Source organism: Macrobrachium rosenbergii, chromosome 3 (assembly GCF_040412425.1).
Source record: "Macrobrachium rosenbergii isolate ZJJX-2024 chromosome 3, ASM4041242v1, whole genome shotgun sequence".
NCBI lineage: Eukaryota > Metazoa > Arthropoda > Malacostraca > Decapoda > Palaemonidae > Macrobrachium > Macrobrachium rosenbergii.
In genome coordinates, this window is record NC_089743.1 from 86,952,809 (window position 1) to 86,979,364 (window position 26,556).

Here is a 26,556-nt window from a genome sequence, read left to right on the forward strand (position 1 = left end):
GACCGTCCAGTTTTTAATTTCCTTGCTATGTTGCACATGTTTAATTTACAAAAGAATATTTACATCAGCTGCTATGGGGTCACACAACCTTCACCATGGACGTACATTTCTAGGTCTGAAACTGTATAATCTTGTCATCAAAACTAATTCACATATGCCTACATGAAAATATATTACTAATTCACATATGCCTACATGAAAATATATTACTAATTCACATATGCCTACATGGAAATATTAATATGTCTTTAATGGCAGATTTCTGTCAGTTACTACTGCATTTAACCTTGCCTTCTGGTGATTAGTTCTACCATACAATTTTCTACCGTGATTCATAGTCGAGTAGTACTTCATAGGCTTTATATGCTGCAGTATGCATTTCCTTTAGCTTAGCCTCTGCCCTTGTCCGGGTACTCAATCTAGTATTTTGACTTTAATTGAACCATTTCTCATGAAGTTTTTAGAAAACCGATTTCCTCCTTATTGGCTCTGAATACTTTAATACAGGGACTACTATAACTATTGCATTACCTTATTATATTCAGCCCTTATACCTTATCTATTGTCTTGCATCTTTGAAATGACAAATTCTTTAAGTAATTTAATTTGTATTTTTATTTACAAACCTGAGGTCTTTACTTATGGGATTTACTTTCAGCACAAGCTGGAGCCGGCCATCTAATCATCAAAGTTCTGTCTCACTTTTCTGAGAGAGGAAGGGAAGGAATGGGAGACCTTGTCGAGAAGGGAGGAATGGGGAGACCTTATCAAAGACCAGAACTCCTTCAGTCTGCATGGAGGAGGAAAAACTGCACATGAAGAACCGGTCTCCCCAGTTGCAGCAGGTGACCAAGCAAAGCTTGCAATTGCTGAGCTGGTTGCTGCTGGAGAGACAAGGACAACCTTGCTGCTGTATCTGTTAGCCTTGCAGATATTATTCTTGCTTGGGAGAGAGATTGGACTTCTCTGGAACATGTAACTCTCAGGCTGCAACCAAAACCAAGAAGTCAGTCTGTCCTAGAGACAATTAAACATTAGGAGACATGCCCTGAATGAAGGTGCCCTAGTTGAAGCCAAGCTGAAGAGTCAAATGAAGAACCTTGGTGAGGTCAGAAGCATACAACAGAGTTGGACATGGAACTATATGCTCTGAAGAGGTACAAAGTCTCCCAAAAAATGAAGCAGAGGAACTTGCAGGAGGTTTGATGAGTAAGAATTCGGAAATACTTGTCCTTTAACCCAATGTAGGAATCAAGTCTGACTCCTTGATGGTTGCAAGTACAGAGCTTGTCGTTTCTGTCTTGAACCAAGGCTGCTGAAACAGGTCAGGAAAGAAAGGATCTACGGCTGAATTCTAAATACCCTTCACCTTCTCTACAAGAGAGGGACAGCTGTAGAAATCGGGAACCGGGTTGTACAATTACTACAACATATTCATACAGTATAACCTCTAACTTCTCTGCAGGGGAAGAAACTTCAACAAGCCAGAACAAACTTGTGGACCAGATGGTTAATGAGGAATGGTAGGAACTCAAAGGGAGGTTGATATCCTACCATCGGACATCTACTGCCCAGGATCCAGTCACCGTGAAATAATCCTTAAGGTTAACTGCACTCCCCGCTGGTGGCTGCACGTGGTGACGAAAGCAGTCTTAGCATCTTATGCCTTCTTAACCTTACTTTCTTTCAAGAAAGGAATGGAGTTGAAAGGATGCCTACCACATTTTTTGTGATCCAAAGAGATCAAAGAAATCATTGGCACCTCTCGAACCTATTGCAAAACTTGGTTGTGCAACAGCCATTGGCTAAGACCAATTCCAGAACATATCGTTCTGAGGGTGACTTGAAAAAAGGAGAGGACTGATCCTAGGTCTGACAATTCTACCTGGCACACTCTTGGTTCCCTGTGTACCCCCATAAATGGATTGGTAGTCACAAGTCTCAAACACTTGATACAAAACTTCGAATGACTCCAGCCAATGATACAACAGAGTCACAGAGGGAGGAGTAGAATACATTCGAGCCGATCTGAAGAAACGACGGTAGATGAAGGCCATGGACGATCCATGGAAAGAGGAGACAACATTGTACAGGTACCAAAGGATGGTTGTATAACGGGGCCGTGAATGCCGAAGTTGCTCCTCAGACACGACGTAGGGAACAGTCTCGATCAGATGATGTCGGGAGAAGCTATCACTCAGACATGATGTTGTCTCCTGTAGGACCACCAGTTCATCTTCTCAGGGCCGTGGCCTATGTCTTCATCCTATGGAGAGCACCTGCTGAAGAAGACACTTCAGCTGCCCGCTCTCAAGGAAGTCAGAAACAACCAACGTTGAACAAGAACAAATAAACTAAAATTCCTATCTTACCTGTAAAGTGTAGAAAAATACCCACGGATGAACATGGTCATGAAAGTATGTCACTCATTCGACAACGGTTGTAAGGGTCTGAGAGAACAATCCAGTTCATTCGGACACGGTTGTTACAAGAAATGGACGTTGCTCGCTCTCTCTCTCTGTGGATTGACTGGTAACTGCAACAGCAGCAGCTGCTGCTCACATCTTCCACCCCTCTCGAGGTAAAGTAATACATGCCCACTACAGTATTCACAAAAGCATGGGTGGGTGCTGTGTTCCAGACGTTCACAGGAATCCCACCAATGAACTTCATGGAAGCACCACCAATGCCATTTGCCCAACCATGCAGGTAGACTCGCTCTCGGAAGGAAGATCATGTTCACCAGAGAAAAAAGCTAAAGCAGAGGCGCAGCCCCACAGAGCGAAGATGTTGATGATCTTGATTGCAACCTTGTGAACATGGGGAAGGGGGAGGGGGTTGTTAAAGATGTCCCATGGATGTCAGCGAACCGTTCTTCCCAAACCTCCACATGAACGTGGATGCAGATGCAGCCCCAGATGTGCCCTGCTGTGGCAACGTTTTCGAGCAGGAATGTGAAGGAATGAAGAAACATCCACATACTGTACTGGACACTCACTCAGACTAAGTAGAAGAAACTCCAAGTCTAAGTCCATTGATAAGGGATGGAAGAAAATGGCGAAAACAACCAGAGTTGTATCTTGGTCATGCAACAATTGTAGAAAGGACACGGCAGTTCAACATTTTCATTTATGCAGAACAAATCTTGGCTAAGGACAAATTGAAAACTGCATAAACATCAAAAAAAAGTCACAGCCGTGCAACATTGTGGTGAGGCCAAGGCCACATCTGCTTAACAAGGGCCTCTCTTCCTCATACAACGTGAAGCAAAAATCAAGGTCGTGCAACACTGAACAGCCGCGAATTCTTCCTTCTGTGGAGAGCGTATCTTCAGCTTAGACGTCTGGAAACCGCAGCAGCATCTCTGAAAACAGCAACCAGGAACTGTTCTTCAAGGAAATGCAGGGAAGAGAAGTCCTAGAACACTAGGAACTACTCTGGCACTGAAGAAACACTTGTCTATGTCCTGAAGAACAACAGAAGGAAGGGGAAAGGCGACAATCTGGGCAGGAGCAGCACTGACAGCAGCCGCACAGTGGGGAAGGTACATCCAGAGAAGACACAGTTGTGTCCTACAGCATAGATGAAGGAGAATGCTCAACTGCAAATCCAATGTCGAAAGACGGGGAGGGGATGGAGTAGCTTTTGAAGCTAAGACACACACCTGAACCAAAACAACTGGCTGAAGTCGGCTTGTTGGCTGCAGCTCTGGTGGTGTCATCTTTTTTCCAGTCACAATGTATTCTTACACCCAACGTCTCTAGAATGAGTAGAAGATGGAGAAACTTCAATACAGCATATGACGACGAAAAGAGGGAGGGAGGTGAAAGATGGAATGGAATGGAATATACAGTTTAGGCCAAAGGCCAAGCACTGGGACCTATGAGGTCATTCAGCGCTGGAAAGGAAACTGAGTAAGTAGGTTTGAAAGGTGTAACAAGAGGTAAACCTCACATTTGCACTATGAAATAATTATTAGGAGAAGGTGGATAGCAAGATGGAAGAAAGATATGAATGGTGGTACAATAAAAGGAACGAAAGGGGTTGCAGCTGAGGGCTGAAGGGATGCTGCAAAGAACCTATAGTAATGCCTACAGTGCACTGATGGCACTAACCCCCTACAGGGGAGGGAGGCAAAGGAACTTCACCAAGGAAAGTTCTCGGAACTTCTCATCCTTCAAAACAGGAAAGAGACGAGGGAAGAAAGCATAGAAATGCCCGACTCCACCCCCAACTCTCAAGCAAGACGGAGCAAGAACCATAGACAGAACAGCTACTGGTCTTGAAGACGACTTGTAGAGATTGGAAACTCTGTCTAAAGGTCCTGCAACATCAACCTCCACTTCATGTCAAGAGAGAGTGGGATCCATGCTGGAAGTCAAGCAGAGGTCTTGTACAACGGCTATGAAACCACCACACTGTGGCACGAGAACCCTACTCTGTCTCGATGTCTCTCAGTCTCTGCATCATCTGAAAGACGAAAACATTACAACATTATAAGTAATGTTGAATTAGAAAGAAAAACTCTGCTTGTTCAGGAAGAAAACACTTCAAAACAAACAGAAATAGATGGAGAATTAGGATGTTTGATACAACGAGGTTGAGAACACGTCTAAAAATAGAATGGTTGGCAGGCAAGAGACAGGCCTCTCTCCCTGGATGCAGAAGAAAGATATAACAATAAAAGAACAACACCAAGGTTAAGACCAAGCTGGGTTTGCAGTATATCACAAATGCAAAACCAAGTTAGAGAGGGAATTAAGAAAAAGGCTCATAGGCTAAAACGAGTTAAAAACAACTACATAGCATAACTGTAGGAAAAACTATGCAAGAAAGAGCAAAAACATCAAGATGTAACAGAATTGAACCTGTTGCATATTTCAACATAGGCAAAATATCTCAAAATAAAAATTAAATTAAAAAACAGAGTAACAAAGAATTAAATCGAACGCCAGGCAGCAGAAGAGACAAGTCTGTCTCAGACGTGGCCAAAAAGTAAAGTGAATGCCTACCAACTGGACGGAGGGGATTCCTCACCTTCTGTCGGCAGCCAATTACCAATATCCACCTGGTTTCAAGTTAAACAGCCAGCTCCAGCTTGCACTGAAAGTAAATCACATCTGTAAAGACCGAGGGTTTGTATACATGTTAGAACAACCTGGTATTATTTTTGCTAACAAGTATTACAATTTAAATAAAAAGGGATTCCTCTTAAATTCAACAGAAGAGAGATAGTAATTTCAATAAAGGAGAGGATTCACACTGGACCAAAGATTAAATTGCCTACTACAATCCTTTCGAGAAGGGAAGCAAGATCAAGCACTCCAACTATAAGAAAACATTCCAAACAGATTTTAAAAGTGAAAGTTAACAAAACCAACTGAAATGAAGGTAAAACAAATTTTCCCAAAGAACCTACAACTTGGGAACATCCAGGGACCACATCTCAATTGTAGTTGCTTGAGGTTTATCAACTTGGTTTACAGGCAGCTTATTGTCAGTTGCTGCTTGTCTAAAAGAAAAAAAAAGGGGGGGGTTTAGATATGAACAGAGGTTCTGCCCAACACTGTGATTGCTCAGTTAACTCTGTTATGGCTCTTTTCGTCTTCATAAGAAGTGTGTGAACTCTGTACAGTTTTGTCCTTAGTAGTATGAGAGCAAATCTTACAAAAGCCTTTGGGAACAGAAAAGATCCCAAAACAATGGTTGCAAGGTGGGAGTATGGAATGGATTGGAATTTGTGACCAAGGGTCAAGTACTAGGACCTTTGAGGTCATTCAGCACTGAAAGGAAAATTGAGAACAGAAAGGTTTTATAGTTGTAACAGGAGGAAAACCTCGCAGTGCAGTTGCACAATGAAACAATTGTTAGAAGAGGGTGGGAAGTGAGATGGGAGAATAATATGAACAGAGGTACAGTAAAAGGAATGAAAGGGGTTGCAGCTAGGGGCTGAAAGGTCACTGCAAAAAACTTAAATAATGCCTACAGTGCACCGCATGTGGTACACTGATGGCACTACCCTCTACGAGGAAGGTGGGAGGATGGAACCAAAGTTAAATGCTTAAAAACCAACACTGCTGTGCAGCTATGGGAACACAGGCCCTTCAAATCTTCAGCTGAATTGAATATAGAATTTAGCCCAAAGGCCAAGAACTGGGACCTATGAGGTCATTCAGCACTGAAACAGAAATTGACAGTAAAAGGTTTGGAAGGTGTAACAGGAGGCAAACATCACAAATTTTTAATATTTTTCCTAACATACAAACCCGAGGTCTTTACATTGGGATTTTCTCCTGCGATAGCTGGAAACTGGTTATAAAAAATTGAAACGTAATATGATCAAGGTGTGGAGTAGTAATAAATAGCATCATCCAATGGGGTAGGCGGGGCCTGACCTCACTTGCCCCAAAGGATCCTGTGACACATCAGTGTTCTTCCCACCCAGGGAAACTGAGTGAGGGTTGGGTGAGGTGGGCCATTAATGTAAAGACCTCGGGTTTCAATGTTAGGGAAAATACAAACTGATTAAAAAATTTTTATTTTTTCCTATGTGGATACAAACCCTTTGGTCTTAACATTGGGAGACTTACTTACTTGTGGGAGAAAAAGTAAGTTATGACCGATTGGAGGTCCGGCTCACTTCCCAGCCATTGTTGGAGCATAGGAAGGAGTCAAGTGCCTCTGACTAAAAGGAAAATAACTTTCCTAATAGCCACACATCTGGGCTTTTGACACAATGGTAATTCCATTATACAATGTGCCAAGAAGGAAGGGAGGATTTGTAATTGTTGTAGACAACAACCAATTGGTTAACTGCCTTGATCTATGAAGAAACTTGTCTCACTTATAGAGAGAAGATAGACGTTGCTTCTCTTTTTGAAATTGGTTCATTGTATGAAATGAAGAGAAATCGAATGACAGTCCTCAGAACTGTATCTAGACAGATCCAGCTACTGAAGGTTGTTCTCTCCACTGCACGCTGGGAGCAAAGAAAGAAAAGGAGAAAGGAAGTACAACAGGCCATTCACCACCAGACCCAAGGAAAAAGTGTCCAAGAACCTGTGTGCAACGTCCTTTAGGTAGAAAGAGGTAAAGGTGGTTTGATGATTCTATGTATCATCTTTCAAAACCCTTTGAACTGATATTCTTTTTAAAAGCAATGGAGGGGCCAAAACCAGACATCGTGAGCTCTAGGTTGCACCGAGTTGTCGCCTACATTAGAAGAACTGTACGCACATCTGATAACCTCTCATAGCCAGAAGGAGATGGTATTCTTGGACACCACTTTCTTGTTCTGGCCAGTACTAACAAAAAGCCTTCAACACTCGGGTCTGAGGTACCGAATTCTTATTATATAGTGGTGTAGCACCCTAACTGGACATAAAAGCATTTCACTAGGATCACCACAAACGAAATCTCCAAGGGACGAAATCGAAAATGACTCAAACTTGTCATCAGGAACCGATGGGTTCTGAGTCTTGGCCACGAATTCCAGGACAAACTCAAAAGCTACCAAACTCCAGCCCCTTGAGTGTTTCACCTCAAAAGAGAGGCCATCAAGCTCCTCCGCTCTTTTGGTTGAGGCTAGGGCAAGCAAAAATACTGTCTTGAGAGTCAAAGCCTTATTTGATGAACCCCGGAAGGGTTCATAAGGGGCACGAGTAAGGCTGCTAAGAACCAGCATCAAATCCCAGTTAGGAAGCTCAAGTTCTTTAGGGGGCCAGGACTGCTCAAAACTTCATAAAAGCATAGAGATCTCCCATGAGGAAGATAGATCTACTCCTTTGAGATGAAGAATTAGCCCTCAAGCAGCCCTATAGCCCTAACGGTTGACACAGAAAGAAGCTTCTCCCGACATAGGAAGATGAAGTCAGCTACTTACTGAATAGAAGTTCTGACGAGAGCAACCCTGCTGACAACACCAATCACAGTAGACTGCCCACTTCCCCTGGTGCATGGCTGTTTACAATTTCCTGAGATATCCAGACATCTCTGATGCTGCCAAGCAAGAAAAGCCTCTCACTCACAGGAGATACTGGATAGTCTCAAGCCGGGAAGATGTTAGTTTTAGAAGTTAATCATTATTAATTTTTTTTGCATCAGTGAAATGGTATGGGCATTACAAAATGTATAAAAAGCACATATATAATTTTGTAAGATGTTTTTATAGCAAACCATTCTTTATGTTTAAAAGTATCTGCTCTTGTGATGCCATAGGACAAAATTGGCAGGAGAGAGCAAAATGTAAACAAACGTAGACAGGAGTGTTGAATAGCGTGTGGTAAAGTAGAGAGAGCTCTCTGATGGTTAGGTTGCTAATTTTGGGTTGTAAGTCCATTTTGTGGTTTTTGTAGTCATAAGCTGGATTGTATAATAAAAGAAGAACAGTGTGAACAGGTGAGTGGATTGCATAATTGTAGCATTTTTGGATGGGTTAGGCTAGAAAAACTTTCACCTAATTCCCAGGACATATTTTCTTTGAGGCTTAGGCACAGGAGGCTGAGATGAGTTATGGGTTTGCATGTTCATCAAATGCAACACAAAAACACAAATTAAAGCACTAATGCTCAATCACACAGAATAGCAATATTTCATAACACAAAAGGCAAACCAAAGAAGAAAAATGGGCAGGAAAACACCAGCTTCTGGAAGGATGGGCAGTAACACATCCTTCTAGTAAGGAAGACACTGATACGTCACGGCATTCTTGGGTGAAGGTAGGTTGGTTGTTTCCCCCATCTCACCCGAGTAGCCAAACCCTGTTGCCACCAATACCTTATTCTACAATTTTATGTTTTTTACCAGTTTCCAGCTGGCACTAGAAGATTTATCCCAACATTAAGACCTGGGGGTTTGTTCTATTATCCCAACATTAAGACCTGGGGGTTTGTTCTACTTACGAACAAAAAGCCACTTCTTTAAATAAAAATTTTCAAAAACTCCCTAAATTCTTCTACAATGTATCCAGTGAGCTGAAAATCTGGTGTTTGTCTGTCAATGAATAGGTAAAGTTGATACTGACCAATTCCTTCTTCACAAATCTCCTGAAAAGAAAGAACAAATTTTAGTATTCGGTGATGTCTGTCACCTCAACACCTTACAGATTTTTTTAGTCAAAATTTAATCTGGATATGAATTCATTTCAAGGTACTATTAAAACTCCTGTCTACAAAGATATCAAAAATTAAAAATCTCTGAGAAGAACGCTTCATGAGCTGTTCGTTGATATTACCTCAGGTACACTGAGAAGAATAAAAAGACCAATATATAGAAATAAGATTACAGGAACATGCTACCAAATTATCAGAAAAGGTTCCTAGGCATCTGAGAAATATTTTAAACTAACAAGAATGTCTGGCTTCATGCCAAAAAAAAGTTAACAACAGAGACTGTCTTTGCTATGAGGTAACTACAGGAGAGAAGCCATATAAGAGGGTTTAGGTTATCTTAGAGAAAGGGCAAACATGAATTTCTGGGCCACAAGAATTCAGGCACGAAGTGTTCACTACCAAAGAGACAGCAGGGGACTTATTTTTCATGTCTCAAGAAAATTATGACAAAAAGTTACAAAAAGTAATCCTACAAACCCAACAAAGAGCATAGAGCAAAATGCATCAGGTCTTATCCATGTAGAAAAGTATGTCAGGGCAGCAGGAACTTCCCTCCTACTGAGAGAGAGAGAGAGAGAATTTTTAAAAACTGTCAAAAGTTTTGATGTTATTGTTGGCAAATAGTTCAAATTGACCATTCTGTTGAAATCCTTAACACAAAACTTTTACTGTATATCTTATCCCAGAAAAAACAATAAATTACAGCAATCTGAACTAATCAAAAATTGAAAATATATGCTGACATCATTTCTTTGATGCTTAAGATTTGTCATATACTATGGCTAGTCAGACTTCATTTTTACACATTATTCATGAGTCAGACACCTAGCTAAATATGACACAATACGAAATGAGAAATGACTAGTGTGTAGCATTCCATTGAAATTTAAAATTCCACAATACAGTAAACCCCCGGATTCATGGGGGAAGCGTACACCCCCAGCAAGAAATAGCTAAAATCCGCAAATACTTAAAACCCCTCTAAAAATGCAATAAGTCATTGTCTAAGAGCGAATTAGAAACCACACTCCATGAGGTATTAATTCTAGACCCTTATTTATACGTGAAGAACCAGATGTTGCTAATCCCCTTACCCCATCTCATTTCCTTATTGGTAGTTCAGCAGGGTTTCAATTGGAATGGGCAGATGAGCTTGTGTCAGGTGTATCCTCAATGGATTTGTGTGTGATAGAGGCCATGCATCGGAGTCAGTTGGAGAAATTTTGGAGAATCTGGTAATCAGAGTACTGTACAGTATCTTAGAAACCTGTCTTGCATAGTAAAGGGGTTCAAAGCAAATTGTAACTTGAAGAAGGGTTCTGTTGTAATAGTAAAAGAGGAAAGAGTGTCAAGGCTGATGTGGCCACTTGGAGTTATTACCAAGTTGTACCCTGGTAAAGATGGAGTAGTGAGGAATGCCGAGGTTAAAACTAAACATGGACTTATAACTAGACCTGTGCAAAACTTATATAATTTAGAAATATCAACAGCAAGAAAAGGTTTGTAATTCCCCTGATGAAATAAAGGACAATCCAACTGCAGAGGATCACAGTTAAATCACCCTCTAAGTCTAAAGTAGGTAAAACCCGAAAGGTGGGTCTATTAAGGTACCTGTCACCCTTGCCTTGAACATTTGAGGTTACGAGATTGTAGTGGAGGTCCCTATGATGAGAGGAGTGTTGATACACTCTTATGGTGGGGAGGATGTTAAATGTACGTATGCTGTTCAAAGAGAATGTTCCCAATTTACGTTGTATCAAAATGTTTGAATTATTCTTAAAGCCTACCCTTTTAAGAAGCAAATAACAGGTATTTGTGTTCTAAAACTAACAATGTAATGAGTTTCGTTTTGTTTACAGTGATCACATTTTTTTTCCATCCCCTGTGCTTTATCGCCCATCACCTGTGCCTTGTCGTATTTATACCTTTTTGCTTGTAGATTATTGCCATTTTTTCCAGCTGAAACTGTAATTTGTTGTACCAATTGATTTGTGTGTCTTATCTGTACCATAAATGTGATTTTTTAGAATGAATTGTAGTTGTAAAAGAATTTTGGGACCTGCATGCTACCCAAGCTGTTTTTGAATCTTTGTAGAGGAGAGTAGAGGAGGAATAAAGAAACCAGAGAGAAGCCGTGAGTTTCCTTTCTCCTGAGTTTTTTTTTTGTAATTTAAAGAGGCTATGTCTCAAAATGAGGGGCTCATGGCCCCAACATGATGTGCTGCATTGCTCCAGACCATCATCTTCAGGATAAAATATACTTAATAAACAGGTCTTTCCCAAAGTTTCCTGCAATTACAATATCCCCACTTTACAAATATATAATACATGGACTCAGAACTCAATTACGAATAATCATTTCAATAGTCAGTACACCACATGCAGCAACAACTGTGCATCTTAAAATGATAATTTTCATGATAAAAGTAATTACCTGGATACTTATCTACTGTTAAAGTAAGCTTTACCTTCATGCCATTCAGTGCAACTGGCATTTAAAAAATCAAAATATACTTGGCTAACTTGCTAGGACTGTCTTTGTATTCATCTATTTCCTACCAGATGGTGCTGGAATGTTTACGTTCTGTCATATTTCTTCATGACCACCCACTACGATGTGGGGAGGCTGGGTGGGTTTCCACTTTTAACAGTAGGTATCCAAATAATTTTATCATGAAAATTATCATTATTTGGAATGAATCTTACCAACTGTTAAACCTAGTGTTAAAGTTAGTTGACTACCACACTGAATGAGGATGGCGGGTTAGTGCAGCCAGAAACAGAGTTTGGTCAAGCGAACCAAAAGCTTTCTAATAAGAGAGAAAAAGCTTCTCAACATTCCTGCCTGATGTGTGATCCTTACTGGCAAATGCTTTCACCAGACAAAGGCACCACAACAAGGTGTAAGGTCCTCGAAGCAAGACTTTTCAGAGGATCCTTACAGGGGAAAAAGGACTATCTTGTAGAGGTACTGGTGACTCCTGTGCTTGAGTTGAAAGCCCAAACCGACAGTCCAAAACTAAAGATAATTACTACTATTATACATGAAGATGCTTTCCTATACACCAATGTGTATCTTCATCCTCCCAAAATTCAATAGCAGGCTTCCTAACAACTAACAATAAGATGGAAAGCCCAGGTTACTATCATATTTGGTTCAGGAGAAAGTCCCCCCCACTGCAACGATAGGACTAAGGGCTTACCACATGCTAAAATTGAACATTCACAAAAATGAGGCAAAAATAGTTATAACCCCTGAACTGCAAGACAACCTTCCTTAAAAGGTGGTTTTATAGGAAATAAAGACATGTTTACACCACAGAAGCTATGAGGATTATCTTCAAGAAGGAGGTAAAATACTCAGGAATCAACTGTGTGTGCACAGATTTTAGCCATCTTGGACATAGGAGTGTTTGGCCTTCTATACCACAGATAAATTCTTAAATTCTCCTCTTACAGGTTTATGTCTGTCCAGGTAAACCCTTGAGAGTTCTAACTGGACATAAGACAGCCAATATTCCATTGCTACCTAAGCAGATAAATCAGACACTGACACAAATCTTGAAAGGGCTTTCAATTCTACGTCTTTTCTCTGAGCAAAGAAGGAAAAGCTAGAGGTTGCCACTAAAGCAAAGCCAAAGAACAAGATAGGGCTTGAAGCTCAATAATATAACCTCTTAATAGGTCTAATCTGGACATTTAGACAGCCACTTCACCACTGCCTATCAAAGCAGTTAATTTACGCACTGTAACCAAAACTGAGAAGGGCTTACTCCTCTATATCTTTTCTCTAAGTAGAGAAAGAAAGCCCCCTACAAAAAAGGGCTAGCAGGTTACTAATACACTTTGCTGCAACAAGAGCTAAAAGAAAAGTGTCTTCAAAGTTCTTAAGTGGTGCCCTGTCAAAGGGCTTAACTGAGGTTATGTCAACATCTGAAGGCTTACGTCTAACCTTCATCATAAATCTTGATTGGAAGCAGAAATTCCCAGAACAAAGACTGAAAACTTTTTCAAACTGTAAGTCATGAGAAAAATTCCAGTCAGCATGATGTAAAACTGAAAGCAATGTCAAGTAGGATCCCTGATTGCTGTGACAGAAAACTACTCTGTATATCTGAGGTACTGGTAGACCTTAAATCAAGATACCTAGTGAAACAGTGCTGGATATCACTCAGGACAAGCACCAAGATCAAAAATAACTACTGTTATTGAAACACAAGTCTAACAGTGGAGGGCCTTCAAGAAGTAAGGATTGCTTCCTTGGCCATTCTAGAAATGCCCTTAGTTGGTAACAGGCAATTGACACTCTCCACACAGTGGAAGTATGTGGAAGTTTGAAGGAATCGTCTACAACTAGGCTGTCTGAAAAGATCCTTCCTGAATGGAAGACGACGAAGAACATCTACCACCAGCAAAGAAATTTAGGAGAACCATTCCCTTTGGGGCCATGGATGCAGTAACAAAATCATCCTTGTGATCTTCAGTTCACAAATTGTTGAGTATTTCCTCAAAAACAGCCAAACGAGGAAAAGCCTAAAGGTCTAGATGCAACCATCTAGACGGAAGGTATCAAATGCCCATGCCTGAGGATCCTGGCATGGCGGACAGTAACCTGGTAGTGTAGTGTTTTGGGCAGTCGTGTACAGATGGGTGTTTGGGTATCCCGAAAGGTTCCACAACTTCTGGCAAACTTGAGGAAGGGGAGACTATCTGATTGGAGAACTTGCCCTAAGGCAAAACAAGGAAAGGAATGATGTTACTGACCTCTGTCCAAAAGATAAGGAAGTGTCTTTGCTAACCTGAACAAATTTCTTGATTTGTCTCCTCATCTTATATAAGAAATGAGACTTGGACAAGACTATTCTATACTGCCAAGAACTGTAGGATGATTACATTTCCTATTCCTGACATCACGTTACTCAGAATGGCCCCCCAATCTGCCTCCGAGACATCTGAGGACAGTGTAAAGGTTCTTGAGGTCTAAAGGCAAACTCATATGGTTCTCAACAGTGGTAGCAAATTGTTAACTTTCCATTTGTAGGGAAAAAACTTCTGACAAGAGATAGTTGATCCTCATCTCCAGTAAACAACTGATTCGATCAGAAAAGCATAGATAGTCAACAATGAACAAAATGTCCACTCCTAAGGTTAAGCATAAACATAACTTTCAAAAAAAAAGAAATTGGTGAGAAACAAACCAGTCATCCAAATATGTTAGAACTACAGTACTCTGATAGCAAGCAGATGACTCCACACTACTAAGACTTCATCTCATAGGAGAATACTATACTTCGACTGAAGGAGTACTGAAAAATGGAAGTAAGTGTCCTACATGCCTAAAGAACTTATCCTTTGACTTTCCGAAGAGCTCCCAGGACAAAACTGAAAGACTGCCTGAAAAGGGAGTATAAAATTAATAAATTTGTTGAGACCGGACATGCCTATGGCTCCACGTCCTTGTTGTATAGCAACTGTCAAAACTACCCTTGCAAACTATGAACTCTTCCGTGTGGAGAGAAAGATAATAGGAAGTTGATAAGAATAAAATATAATAAAAAGTACAAAGTATCTTTCTCTGAGAACCATCACTACCAAAAGCGCTTTTTGACTGTCAGGTTTAGCAGTTGTTTAGCTGGGACAATCGTTTGCCAATTGTTCCCTTGGTATGGTTGTTATACCTGTTATCCTCCTCTTGTTTTTTGTTTAGGTGAGTTGATGTCTGTCGGATGGTGTCAGACTTCGTCAGTCAGGTTCGTAGCAACGAGGAGTCAGCAGTTGGGTAGCAGCAGCAGGTATGCTTACCTGGGAGTCCGTTTAGGATGGACGACTTTTTCTGGATCCACATCCTTTGGAGCAACCTCATCAGTGTTTGGCCCTGTCCGTACGTTGCATTATGCCTCGACAACTCGCCGGAGTTCTTCTGGTGTGCGGCTTCATCCCTGTTTGTATTCATCCCTGTTGACGGTAAGTGGCTGTCTCAACAACTCCCCAGACGGTAAGTGGCTGTTTCAACAACTCCCCTGAGTTTGTCTGTGTGTGGCTTCCTCCGTTGGCAGCAAGTGGCTGTCTTGACAACTCCCCTGAGTTCGTCTGTGTGTGGCTTCGTCCCTGTTGGCAGCATGTGTCTGCCGTGGCAGCTTACCTGTGTTGATATTTTCAATGATTTCTGCAGTACTGTAGTTTTAGTTTCGGTACCTGGCCACGGTTTGGTCTGTTGTTTGTATTTGTGAGTCCTGTTGTGATTTCGTACGTTTAACCCTGTTATGGTTATTTCTTATTATTACGGAGAGCATGTTTATTGTGACAAAGAGCTCACAATAATTGTAAGTGTCTTACTGCCTGTTTAGCATTGTTGTATAATGTATGCTTTTTTTTTATATTTATCATTTCAGTGTGAGGCCTTTACAGGGAAAATGTGTATTTAACAATGTTTTTCATCATTATTGTGGACGTGTGGGGTTTTTGCTTTTGTTGTGTCTATTAAATGTAATTTAAAATGTGTTGCTCATGTTATTTTAAATGTTTATGAATTTGATCATTTAAGTGCTACTCATTTGCTCATGTTTATTATGCTGCTCATGAAATGTGTATAGATTTGCTCATGTAATGTTTGTGCTGCTCATGTTATTTACAATGTTTAATTACTTTGGCTTTATTTTTCATACTGATTCTTTGGTATATGCATTGTTTCTGCTGACTCATCTTTATACAGGTATTGCAAATTTTTGAACTTTTCTTTTGAACCTGACTCATTTGTATAAACTGTAAACTTTGTAAATAAATTAGTTTTAAGGCCACCTTTTGGTTTTGTTTAGCTCCTTCCTCCTTTTGTCTGCCCTGATTTCTGCCAGTCTTTTCTCAGTCCCAATATTTTTGTTTTAGAGGAACCTGATGAACCCAAGAGTGGTTCATAACATTGACCCTTTTACAGACACTTCTGAAAAAACCACAGACAGCCTACTGAGGATCTACACAGCCTACTTGAAATGACAAATTTTAAAAGTAATTTGTATTTTTCCTAACTATACATGCCTGAGGTCCTTTGCATAAGGAATCACTTTCAACACAGCTGGAAATGACCGTTTAACTTTAAACACAGTGATGGAGTACACAGTTGACTATCGACCAAAGGTGGAGTCCCGCCCACCCAGTCACTACACACCCACTTTGCCTTTTGGCCCAGGAAGCAGAAAGAGGGGTGGCTGAGATGGCCATAAAACTGTAAAGGACCTCAGGTTGGTGTAGTTAGGAAAAATACAAATTAATTAAAAATAATCTGTCATTTGTTCCTACACTGTCATTTGTTCCTACACAATATACAGTGCAAACCGTCAGTCCTTTACACAAGGAAGACTTACTTCATGGAGGGAGGATTCTGAGTAAGCTCCTAAACTGACTGGAGTTCGCCTCACCTGGGACTCCTTCCTGGACATGTAAGAGCAAAGGAAGGAGACCAGCCTCCGACATGTTGAACATAAGTGTGAATGACTGTATGTTCCACTGTCAGACTTCTGGGCCTTGAGAGAGAGAGAGAGAGAGAGAGAGAGAGAGAGAGAGAGAGAGAGAGAGAGAGAGAGAGAGTGTGTGTGTGTGTGTGTGTGTGTGTGTGTGTGTGTGTGTGTGTGTGTGTGTGTGTGTGTGTCAACATTGCTTTGAAAAAGGCTTGGATGATGAATCCAGATCATCAGAGACAATAAAACTTGAGATAACCAATGGGTTTGTTTTATTGTCAGCCCCTCTCTACCCTTGCTAGAGAGAGGGGAGGACTAGCATCTATAAATCTATCTAAGATTATAGACAGGGTGCTAAGTTATGTAGGCTCACCTGCATGACCCGCCCAACCAGCATGTGACATATGGCTACTTGCCTCTCTCTGTGAGAGAGGAGAGATAAAAGAGAGAGGGGAGGGAAACTTTGGATGCCTTCTTGTACTGCCTCCTGTTGGTAAACTTCAGCCACTGCACTGGAAGCCAGGAACAACGCTCATTACAAGCTGAATCAGGCTTACAGTCATGGTCCCTGTAACTTGTGCAGAGGACATGGGAGTCATCATCAATAGGGGAGCAGAAGTGCTTGCATGGTTTACCATCCATGCCAGGGCATAAACGCTGGGCAATGCCCTTCTGCACAGGCTTAGATGGTTCATGGGTTTGCATTATGATTTAAAAACAAACACACAATCAATCACGCAAAATAATCACAAAAACAACAAAGCAAGATCCCACTGGGAAAGGAGTGAAATGGCAAGCTGGGCAGAGAGAAGAGATGCAAGTCCTCATCGCTCCATAGCCGAAAGCAAATTGGAATGTTTACATCCGGCCGGGTGGGAAGCCCACCAAGCTGGCGGTAGTTAATTGTCTAACCACCTTGTTCGAAAATTAAACAGTTGTTTCAGCTTTGCTTGAAAGTAATGCCTACGGTCAAGGACCGATGGTTTGTATACAATATTGTGTAGGATCAAACAACAAGCCTAATTTTGAAGAAAGTGGTACTTAATCATTAGCTCAGGGTAGCTTTCTCCAATGAGGAGAAATGGCTCTGCAACATAAAATAACAAAATTTACTCTAAAAAAAAAGATAAAGACTGTTTGCCCTCATCCAAGAACAAGCAAACCAAGGACAACTACAGTATACAAAATCATCTAAATAATTAAGTGGAGTAAACTACCATGTACAGCATGAACTCATCACATACAGTTCCCCTTTACCCAGGAAGGAGGTAGCTAGAGAGAACCTTTATCTGTTCATAACACATAAAGGGAAGACTAGGAGATAATCTCCCATGCCAAAACCAGAGGTGCTAGTGTACGGCAGTCTCCATACTGGATCTCTACGTCCCTCAAGTGGTTGGAACTGAATACAGACCTACACCTCCACTTTGCTGCCAAGACTAGACAGTCTAGAGAGAGAGGAGCTGGTGAAAACTAACAGAAGTAGCCACTGCTCTGACATCATGCAGTTTCACCTTCAAAAGGGGATAAACCTCTGGAGAGACTGCATGATGCACCTCCAGAATTAAGGACTTAATCAAGAAAACAATGGCTTTCTTAAGACATAGGAACCTCAGGCTTCCTGACCAAACTAAATAGGTTCCTACACTGCTTCCTTACAGGTTTAAGACAGGACATATAACGCTTCAGAGTCATAACAAGGCATAAAAACAGCTTTTCTTCCTCAGAAGTTAGAGTTTCTAGCAAAGGGATAGAGAAAACTCTAGGAAGAGCTTTAACATTAACATCATTCTTGGCACTAAAGGAAGCCAGAAAAGATAATTCTGCTCCTGTACGTGAAAACCACTGCGATTCACTTAATCTTTTGGCTGCAACCAAAGCCACCAGAAAGAGGGTTTTCAAAGAAAGAGTCTTGAGAGAAGCCTCTCTCAGGGGCTCAAAAGGAGGGAGGCCTCTAAAGTGTCATAAGACAACATCTAGGTTCTATAAAAGAGTTTTCTGAAGAACCTTCAGCCTTTCAAGTGAGGTGAGCGAACAGCTTCGCGTAAGTTAACATCCTTTGAAATATCCAATCCAGTATGCCTTAAAACAGAAGCCAGCATGGATGTATAGCCTTTGATGGATGGAGGCAACAGACAAACCTTTAGCACATCTTAAGAATCGCAAAAACTTTATTACATTATCAATGCTGGTGCGAAGACATGAAAAGCCCCTGGACTTGAACCCTGATCTATATAGCTCCCATTGTTTCTGATATAATATATTACTGGACTTTCTCCTTGCAGCAGCAAGGATTGAATCTCTAGACAACTTTGAAAAACCTCTAGCTCTGAGGAGCTTGTCAACAGTTTCCAAGCAGTTAGACAAAGCATGTCAATATTTCCGTGCAGCCTCCAGGTCCCTGTCTGTCAAAGCAGACTTGTCCAAAGGTGTAATTGTCTGGGAACTTCTATCAATGTTTCTAGGTCTGTGAACCAATGCCTCCTCAGCCACCAAGGCACGATTAGAATCATGGTGGTGTTCCAGGATTCCCTCAATTTCTTGAGCACTTCCTTCAACAGTGGAAAAGGAGGGAATGCATATATGAATAGGTTTGCCCAGTCTAAAGCCATGGCGTCTATTGCCCAGGCTTGAGGGTCCGGAACTGGTGAGACGTACAACGGAGACTATGATTCATCTTTGTGGCGAAGAGATCAATGGGAGGTTGGCTGAACTCTCCCTAAATTGCTTCACACAGAGTTGGGTTTAACGTCTATGTGTGGGAGAGTACCTGTCTCGGACGACTTAGCATGTCCGCCAGAACATTCAATCGCCCAGGTACAAACTGGGGCATTAGGAAAATGTTCCTCTCCTCCATCCAGAGGAGTAAATCCATGGTGATAGCTACTAACTTTTCTGATTTCGTGCCCCTTGTCTTCTTAGATATGACAGAGACGTTGAGTTGTCCAAGAAGATAGAAATTACTTTGCTGGTCACTGCATTTTCCAGCTTCTGCAGCCCCTTCTGGATAGCCAACAGCTCCTTGCAGTTTATGTACAGATTTCTTTTGACTGGTGACCATACTCCGGAAGCAACCCGATACCCCATAACTATACCACAGCCCTTGTCAGAGGCACCTGAATACAGTGAGAGGCCAGGCCTTCGAGACTCTTACAGACTTCCCTGCAAGCAGTATTTCTTCAGACAGCCACCAACAAAGGTAAGGGAACAGATCTTGGGTTCCTGGGCACTAACTCATGGATTGACTGTGACTCTGTGCCAGTGCCTCCTCAAGTGCAACTGAAATGGTCTCATCCTTAGTCAAGCACCTGGGACTAACTTTTCCAGGGAAAACATATGACCTAACAGAGACAGCCAGCATTTGGCTAGCATGCTTCCTGAGGAGGCAAATTCACTTGAGATTCATAAGAGATTGTCTATATTCATGTCCCTCTCTCCAAGGCAGATAAGACTGTGTAGGCATGCTCCATGTAAAAAGGGGACAGTTGACATAGAGGCTGAGCTTGGCTATGTCCAAGACAGGCATCCAACATCCCATTGCCTTTGGAACTAGGAATAGCCTGTTGTAAAAACCTGGTGACATAGTCGGTATTTCCTCTATAGCTGCCTCCTCTAACAGAGACGAGACTTCCCGACTCAAGACCCTTCTCTTCCCTAGGTTGTCTTTGTATGACCAAAGACTATGGGCTGGTCTGATAGAGGAAACAAACTCCTGAAGGGAATGCAATAGCCTTCAAAAGTACTTTCGCTGCCCAAGCCTCTACCCCTAAACATCCTACACTTGAGCGAAGAGGCCTGACCTGGCCTTCACAGGTACCTGAAGGCTCAAGGAGCTATTCTTTATCAGACTTTGGATTCTTGTTATAAGAGAAGGAGAAAAACTTTCCTCCCTTTGCAGAATAGGAACTGGAACTTTGCTGGCAAAAGGATACTTCCTCCTTCCTGCACTACGAAAGGAAGACCTAGTAAAGGAGGTAGCATTGCCCAAAGGAGGTTTAAAAGAAGAAGAGAAAGACACAGGAGGCTTCCCTTTAGAGGCTTGGGACTGATGGATAAAAGACCTATTCTCTGTCTTCTCAGTCTCTGCGGCTATACACGCAAACGGTTTTTCGTCAATAATCTTCCTAAAAGGATGTACTGAAATTAACGACTGTTCACTATGGCGGGAGACTGAAGGAACCAGCAGAGAGCAAAGCTGCTCTTATCTGCAAACTTTAAATGTTGCTCATTACATGGGATAGTTCCTCCCTCATATCAAGAAATGCCTTGCCCAGGGAAGCAAAAAAACCCTAAGGCCTTAACAAAAGGATCCCAGGCCAAAGTAGGAAGAAGTTCACCAAAGTCCTTCAAACATTGTTCAACTGTGCTCGGTACAATTTCACTGAAGGACACAGCTTCAATAGCATTAGTCAAGCTCTTATACATATTCACAGCCTCTGGAATACAGCAATGCAACCTGCCTGACACAACTGAGCCTTACTTAGTCAGAAAAATCATGGACAAGAAAGCATCTCCACTGCCGGATCTGGAGAAATGGTGAGAAACTCTTGTGTCCAATACACTAATGACTTCCTAGCAAGAAAGATGGGAGACAAAAGAGAGGATCCCTTAGAGGAAATCTTAGGCAAAGCCTTAGCAATAGAGTCAAATCTCCCATGTACAGAATCTGATAAGTCTAAAGGAAGGGAGAGACAAATAATCGGACCCCAACCTAGAATCTCTTACAGAGTAAGTAGTATTGGAATGGTCCATTGAAAAGAACTGTGGACATCTGTCCAGACACAACAGAACCAGTTCCTTAGAACCTGAGGTGACCAATTTTCAGTGTTCCTCTTCCTTATCCAAGGGTAAAGTCGAAGAAGGAGAAAGTCTTCCTCATCCGCGACAACCAAAGGAGCCTCACAATCAGATGGTTGGTCTTGTAAGACCTGGAGCTAAAATACAATTAATCCACTCCAGCAAATCATCAACCTGCGGTGGTGACGGCAATCCGGGTCCAGGAGAGCACTTTCGCCTCAGCAAATTGCTGTCCCAAGGAGGGAGTAAAGGTTTGCGCAAGCCAAGCAGAGCGCCTGACCCGACCAAGCCAGGCTGATTGCTGGGTGGAGTCAAACGTGTGGCTTGCTCACAAGAATTTGTGCTGTCCTCTTGACGGGCCCCAGTCTTCTTTGAGGCCGGAACCTTGCAAGAAGACTGTACAGGGGACCTCCTCTATGTCTCTCCAGATACTCGGACCCAAGAGACCAAAGCACCAGCCTGGGAACCTGGCTTGGCACCAGAAGTAGTGCCAGCAAGAAGAGCCGAGACATCTGCATGTCTTGGCTTTGTCTCTCGTCCTGTGCCCGAATCGGTATGATAAGCGGACTCTCCGACACCAGTTTGGGATAACCGAGTCTCCTTAGAGACCTAAGTATTCGGAGCGGCTTGCAAACGAGTATCCGACACAGTGCCAGCCTTCCAAGAGGACTTCTTAGGACTGGTAACGGGTGTGCAAACCAAGGTCTGCACGCCTACAGCTCCCGAAACACAAGGCCCAGGGGTGAGCGATTCGGTTCCCTGACCCACAGGTCAGGAAGAACCGACGAGAGATCACACTGATTCCCTTATGGAGGGAGGCAGCCCCTTAGAAGTCCCAGGACAAGATTTTTAAGGGTGGGGGAGAGGCAGCTTTCTTCATCTTTGACTGACGAGCCTAGGAAGAAGAAGGGGAGGAGGTAGCAAGCAACAACAATGACGACAAAGACACAGACGATGAAGACGATGACACCTTCTGAGACCTCTTCTTTGACTTCTTCTTCGTCATCTTCTTCAGGATGGTGGTCATGTCCAACATCCAGGAGGGAGCAACAGACGTCACAGGAGCAGCTGGGGTGGCCAAGGTAGCGGAAGTAAACTGGGCAGCAGGCACATCCTCTATGGGAGCAGCGACGGGCAGCCGGGGCAGCCAGGACAGCCCGGGAGCCAGGGAAGCCAGTAGTGACTGGGGTGACCGGGATAGCTGCGGCAGATGGAGCAGCCAGGGCTGCCCAGGGGCCAGGGAAGAAGCCAGGAGCTGCGACTGGGGCGACCAATATAGCCAGGGCAGGTGGAGAAGCCTGGACAGCCTAGGAGCCAGTGAAGCCAGAAGCAGCAGGAGCAGGAACCATCAGATGGAGCATGGTGGAGGTCTCACCATCATCGAGGGTCCGGCCTGGGACAGCGGGGCCACAGTGAAGCCTGGAGGCAGAGGCACTGCATGCTGGAATACCAGTATGGCAGTCACCTGGGTCCCCAGGTGAGACCAGATGGTTACCTGCATCTTGGCGAAGGCTGTCCTCATCACAGTGTTGGTGGTAGGGGTAGCTGCAGTGTGTGTTACCACAGGACCAGCCACCAGGCGGAAGAAGAGAGACTGCAACAATGGTATGCCAGACAGAACCATGGAACACCAGGCTGCATCTACATCAGTCGCCTGCTCATCAAGCAGAGCAACTGCCATGCTGGAAGAAAAAGTAGGGTTAGTGGAGGGAGCCTCATCTTGCTCCAGGGGGAAAAGTCCGGAGAGTCCCTAGAGAGGAGGTCGTCCTGATTGTCTGCCCAACCCCCACTTCCTTCCACGCCCAACAAAGCAAACGAAGAAGACGAAGGGTTAGCCACCAAGGGAGTCGTCGGGGGTGTATAACCCTCAGACAACGCCTTGGAAGGCTTCCTACGGTGCTGTTTTCTCCCTTCAAACTTTGCCCACTGGTCAGCCAACCAAAAGCAACAATCAGCACAGGTAGAACTTCGGGTACACACATACAGTCCCTGCAACAGGGGTGTGCCTATCAATATCAACATTTGAATGGAAGCTATTACACTTCTTCCAGCCCATTCCAGGACACACACGATGGGGGCAGGAGGGCTTATAAGGCTTACTTTCGTAAGCTTGCATACTCCACACACAAATAAGCAGACACACAAGGAAAAAGAAAGATCCCACTGGAAAAAACGGCTCAATGACAGTCAGGGCAGAGAGGGAAGAACACACGTCTGCATCCAACGACAGCTGAAAGGTTCAATGGCTGTTTCCAGCTGCGCTGTAAGTAATTCCTAATATAAAGGACCGATGGTTTGTATATCGTGTAGGAACAATTCCCAACTAAACTCCTTATAAGTTTTGACAGCCATTACAGGCTCATTTCCATCACTGTTAGGGTGAAATATGGTACCTAGCTTTCACTCAATCTCGGCTAATTTGTTGAGAATCTAAATATTATAATCTAATTGAGTAATTTCCTTTATTTTTAATTACCTGCTTGAGTAATTTCCTTCATTTTTGATTTGGTACCTAGCTTTCATTCAATCTTGGCTAATTTGTTGAGGATCATGATTATAATATACTTGAGTAATTTCCTTTATTTTTATGTTATCTGCTTCACTAAGTTAAGTATATCTTAGTTTAACCAGACCACTGAGCTGATTAACAGCTCTCCTAGGGCTGGCCCGAAGGATTAGATTTATTTTTATGTGGCTAAGAACCAATTGGTTACCTAGCAACGGGACCTACAGCTTATTGTGGAATCCGAACCAGATTATAGCAAGAAATGAATTTCTATCACCAGAAACAAATTCCTCTTGTTCTTCACTGGCCGGTCAGAGATTCGAACTCACAACCAACAGAGTGGTAGCTGAGAACGGAACACACTCACCCAGCAAGGAACTAAATCTAACACTCTACCTATGAATATATCTAAAATTTCTTCATTCAAAATCTCAATCTTCAATAGTCTCAGATAGTTTCTTAACAATGCAAGAAACCTTGATTTAATTCATTTAAAGCACCTGTAACGCAAGACTTGAAAGCCTGCTTGTGAGGTGCCATACGAAATTCCTGGAAATCTGTCATTTTGTTCAAATATTTATGCTCTAAAGGCAAAAGCTTATAAGGTCAACAAAATCTCAAAGAATCTCTAAAACACTGTGCTTCCAACAAAGGAAAACAAAAAACTTCTCATAGAAATCAAGGTAGATCTAAGCCAGCTGTCCGCGGTGAGCTAGGCTATGGCAGTTGACGTTTTTCTACAGAACTTTACCTGCTGAACAAGAATTCAAGGTTATATTTTGGCAGCCAAATGTAATTGAGCTGTAATTTACCTTAGAAATGTAGCCGAAGGTAAGGGGGACCCATTGGGAATTGAGGTTTTGGGTGGGAAAAGACACTTTCGAGAATAGCTGACAGTACGGAGGACTCTTTGGGGATTCAAGGTTTTTGGTGGGGTAAATAACTTGGGAAAAGGTTTGAGCACCTTACTGATGTGTTTTCTGTTATATATGTCATCTGGAACACAAAAATCAAGCATAAAAAAAAGGGCAAATAAATGGACAGCGGAGCTGTTCCAAAGCCACTTTTCATGCATTACTAGTATTGCTGATTCCAGGCCCTATCACACATGAGCGGTCTTACAGGCGAGCTAATCACCAGATGCCTCCAAAAGTCCAACAGAGTAGAATTCTAAGCCAGTGTTCCGCAGTGGGGCAAACTGTGGCAATTGACGTTTTCTGTGTTGTTTTACTTGCATTACAAGAATTTAAAGTAAATGACTTCTTGCCAGAGCATACGAGCTTGCCAAGAATCATTCAAAATGCGGATAAGGCGCGCAGCGCCGTTTCACTATACCAAAACTGAAAGCAGAAATGGTAATATTTTTCCGTTGACACTTCCTTGCCCCAACCGAAAGCTTCGAATGGTGTCCAGTCGAGCTAGACTATGGCAGGTGATGTTTTTCTGTGTCATTTTACTTGTTTTACAAGAGTTTTAAGGTAATATTTTGCCAGCCGACTGTAGCTAAACTGTAATTTACCTTTGAACTGTATAGGTCAGTGCAGGGGACCCGTTGGTACCGTCGTGTAGCCTTCAAAGGTCAATTACATTTCAGTTACAGCCGACCGCCAAAATATTATTTTAAATCCTTGTTCAGCAGGCAGAATAACATAGGAAAATGTCAATTGCCATAGGCTATTTCACTGCGCACAGCCGGCTTAGAATTACCGAAATCAACACCCAAATGACTTAAAAGAGACAGCCTATACATAAGAAGGTGCTAGCCTACACAGGCCAGTTACAAAAGAAGAAAAATATATTTCTCAATAAATACAAAAAGTAAAACTTAAAATATTTCGAGAGCTTTCCTTCAGCAGCCACTGCGGCAAAATTTTCATTAATGAACACACAAGCAATGGCCTAGGCTACTGCCTAACCTAATTCTTGAAAAACCAGCCACTCAGTTCAACACCTACTGAAAACTTGAATGACTCACATGTAGGCCTAAAGGTGCATATAATTTCAGGCCTTAACTTCAGTTACTCAGCATCAGCTGAAACAGAACGCTGAACGCCTACAGTAACTAACCTTGCCCTTGGTACATGTGAAATGGTCTACTTGGCAGAGGAACAGAACTAGTTCAAACAAAATTCTAATAAAATAAAAGGAACAAATATATCATCATTTAAAACTAATATCAGGCAGACATTAAAACGCTAATCAAATGTACGATAATAGGCTGTGGGAAAAACTTCACTTTCACGTGTCAACCTTTGAACAATTGAAAGGCAAAACTTAGTTAACAAAAAAAATATAGATATTGAGACTTTCGAGGCGACTCTACGACTGTTTGGAAACTTTTTAACACCCATAAGTACTCGGTAAACTTTAAGGGATAATAATATTAACCTCGAAAGAATGTCAAAGATAAGGAGGAATAAGTTTCTCAACTGACCTTACATGGAACGCTTCAAGTTGGTATCCCTGGAATCGTTTACCAAGTTTTCTTGTCTCACTATTAACGTCTTCCTGATTAGATTATTTGCTGCTTTCCTTGACGATTGTATTTGTATATGGCTATTTTGGTCTGAATTTTAGATGACTTGCGATATAGATGGCAATCTTTTGAGTGGCAGGAATAAGTGTTCAGCCGACCAAGGTCTGACTGTCACAGCAACATTGTTACCACACCACTAAGATCGTTTTCCCCTGC

General features: G+C 42.3%; 1 long non-coding RNA gene across 1 annotated transcript; it reads right to left on the reverse strand.

The window, feature by feature from the left end:
* On the reverse strand, window positions 1–26,543 carry LOC136826732 (uncharacterized). Its single transcript, XR_010849696.1, has 3 exons — window positions 26,299–26,543; window positions 8,901–9,044; window positions 1–121 (listed from the first exon to the last, which is right to left on the reverse strand). It is a non-coding gene; the product is annotated as an uncharacterized lncRNA (long non-coding RNA).
* Between the last annotated feature and the right edge of the window lie 13 nt (window positions 26,544–26,556).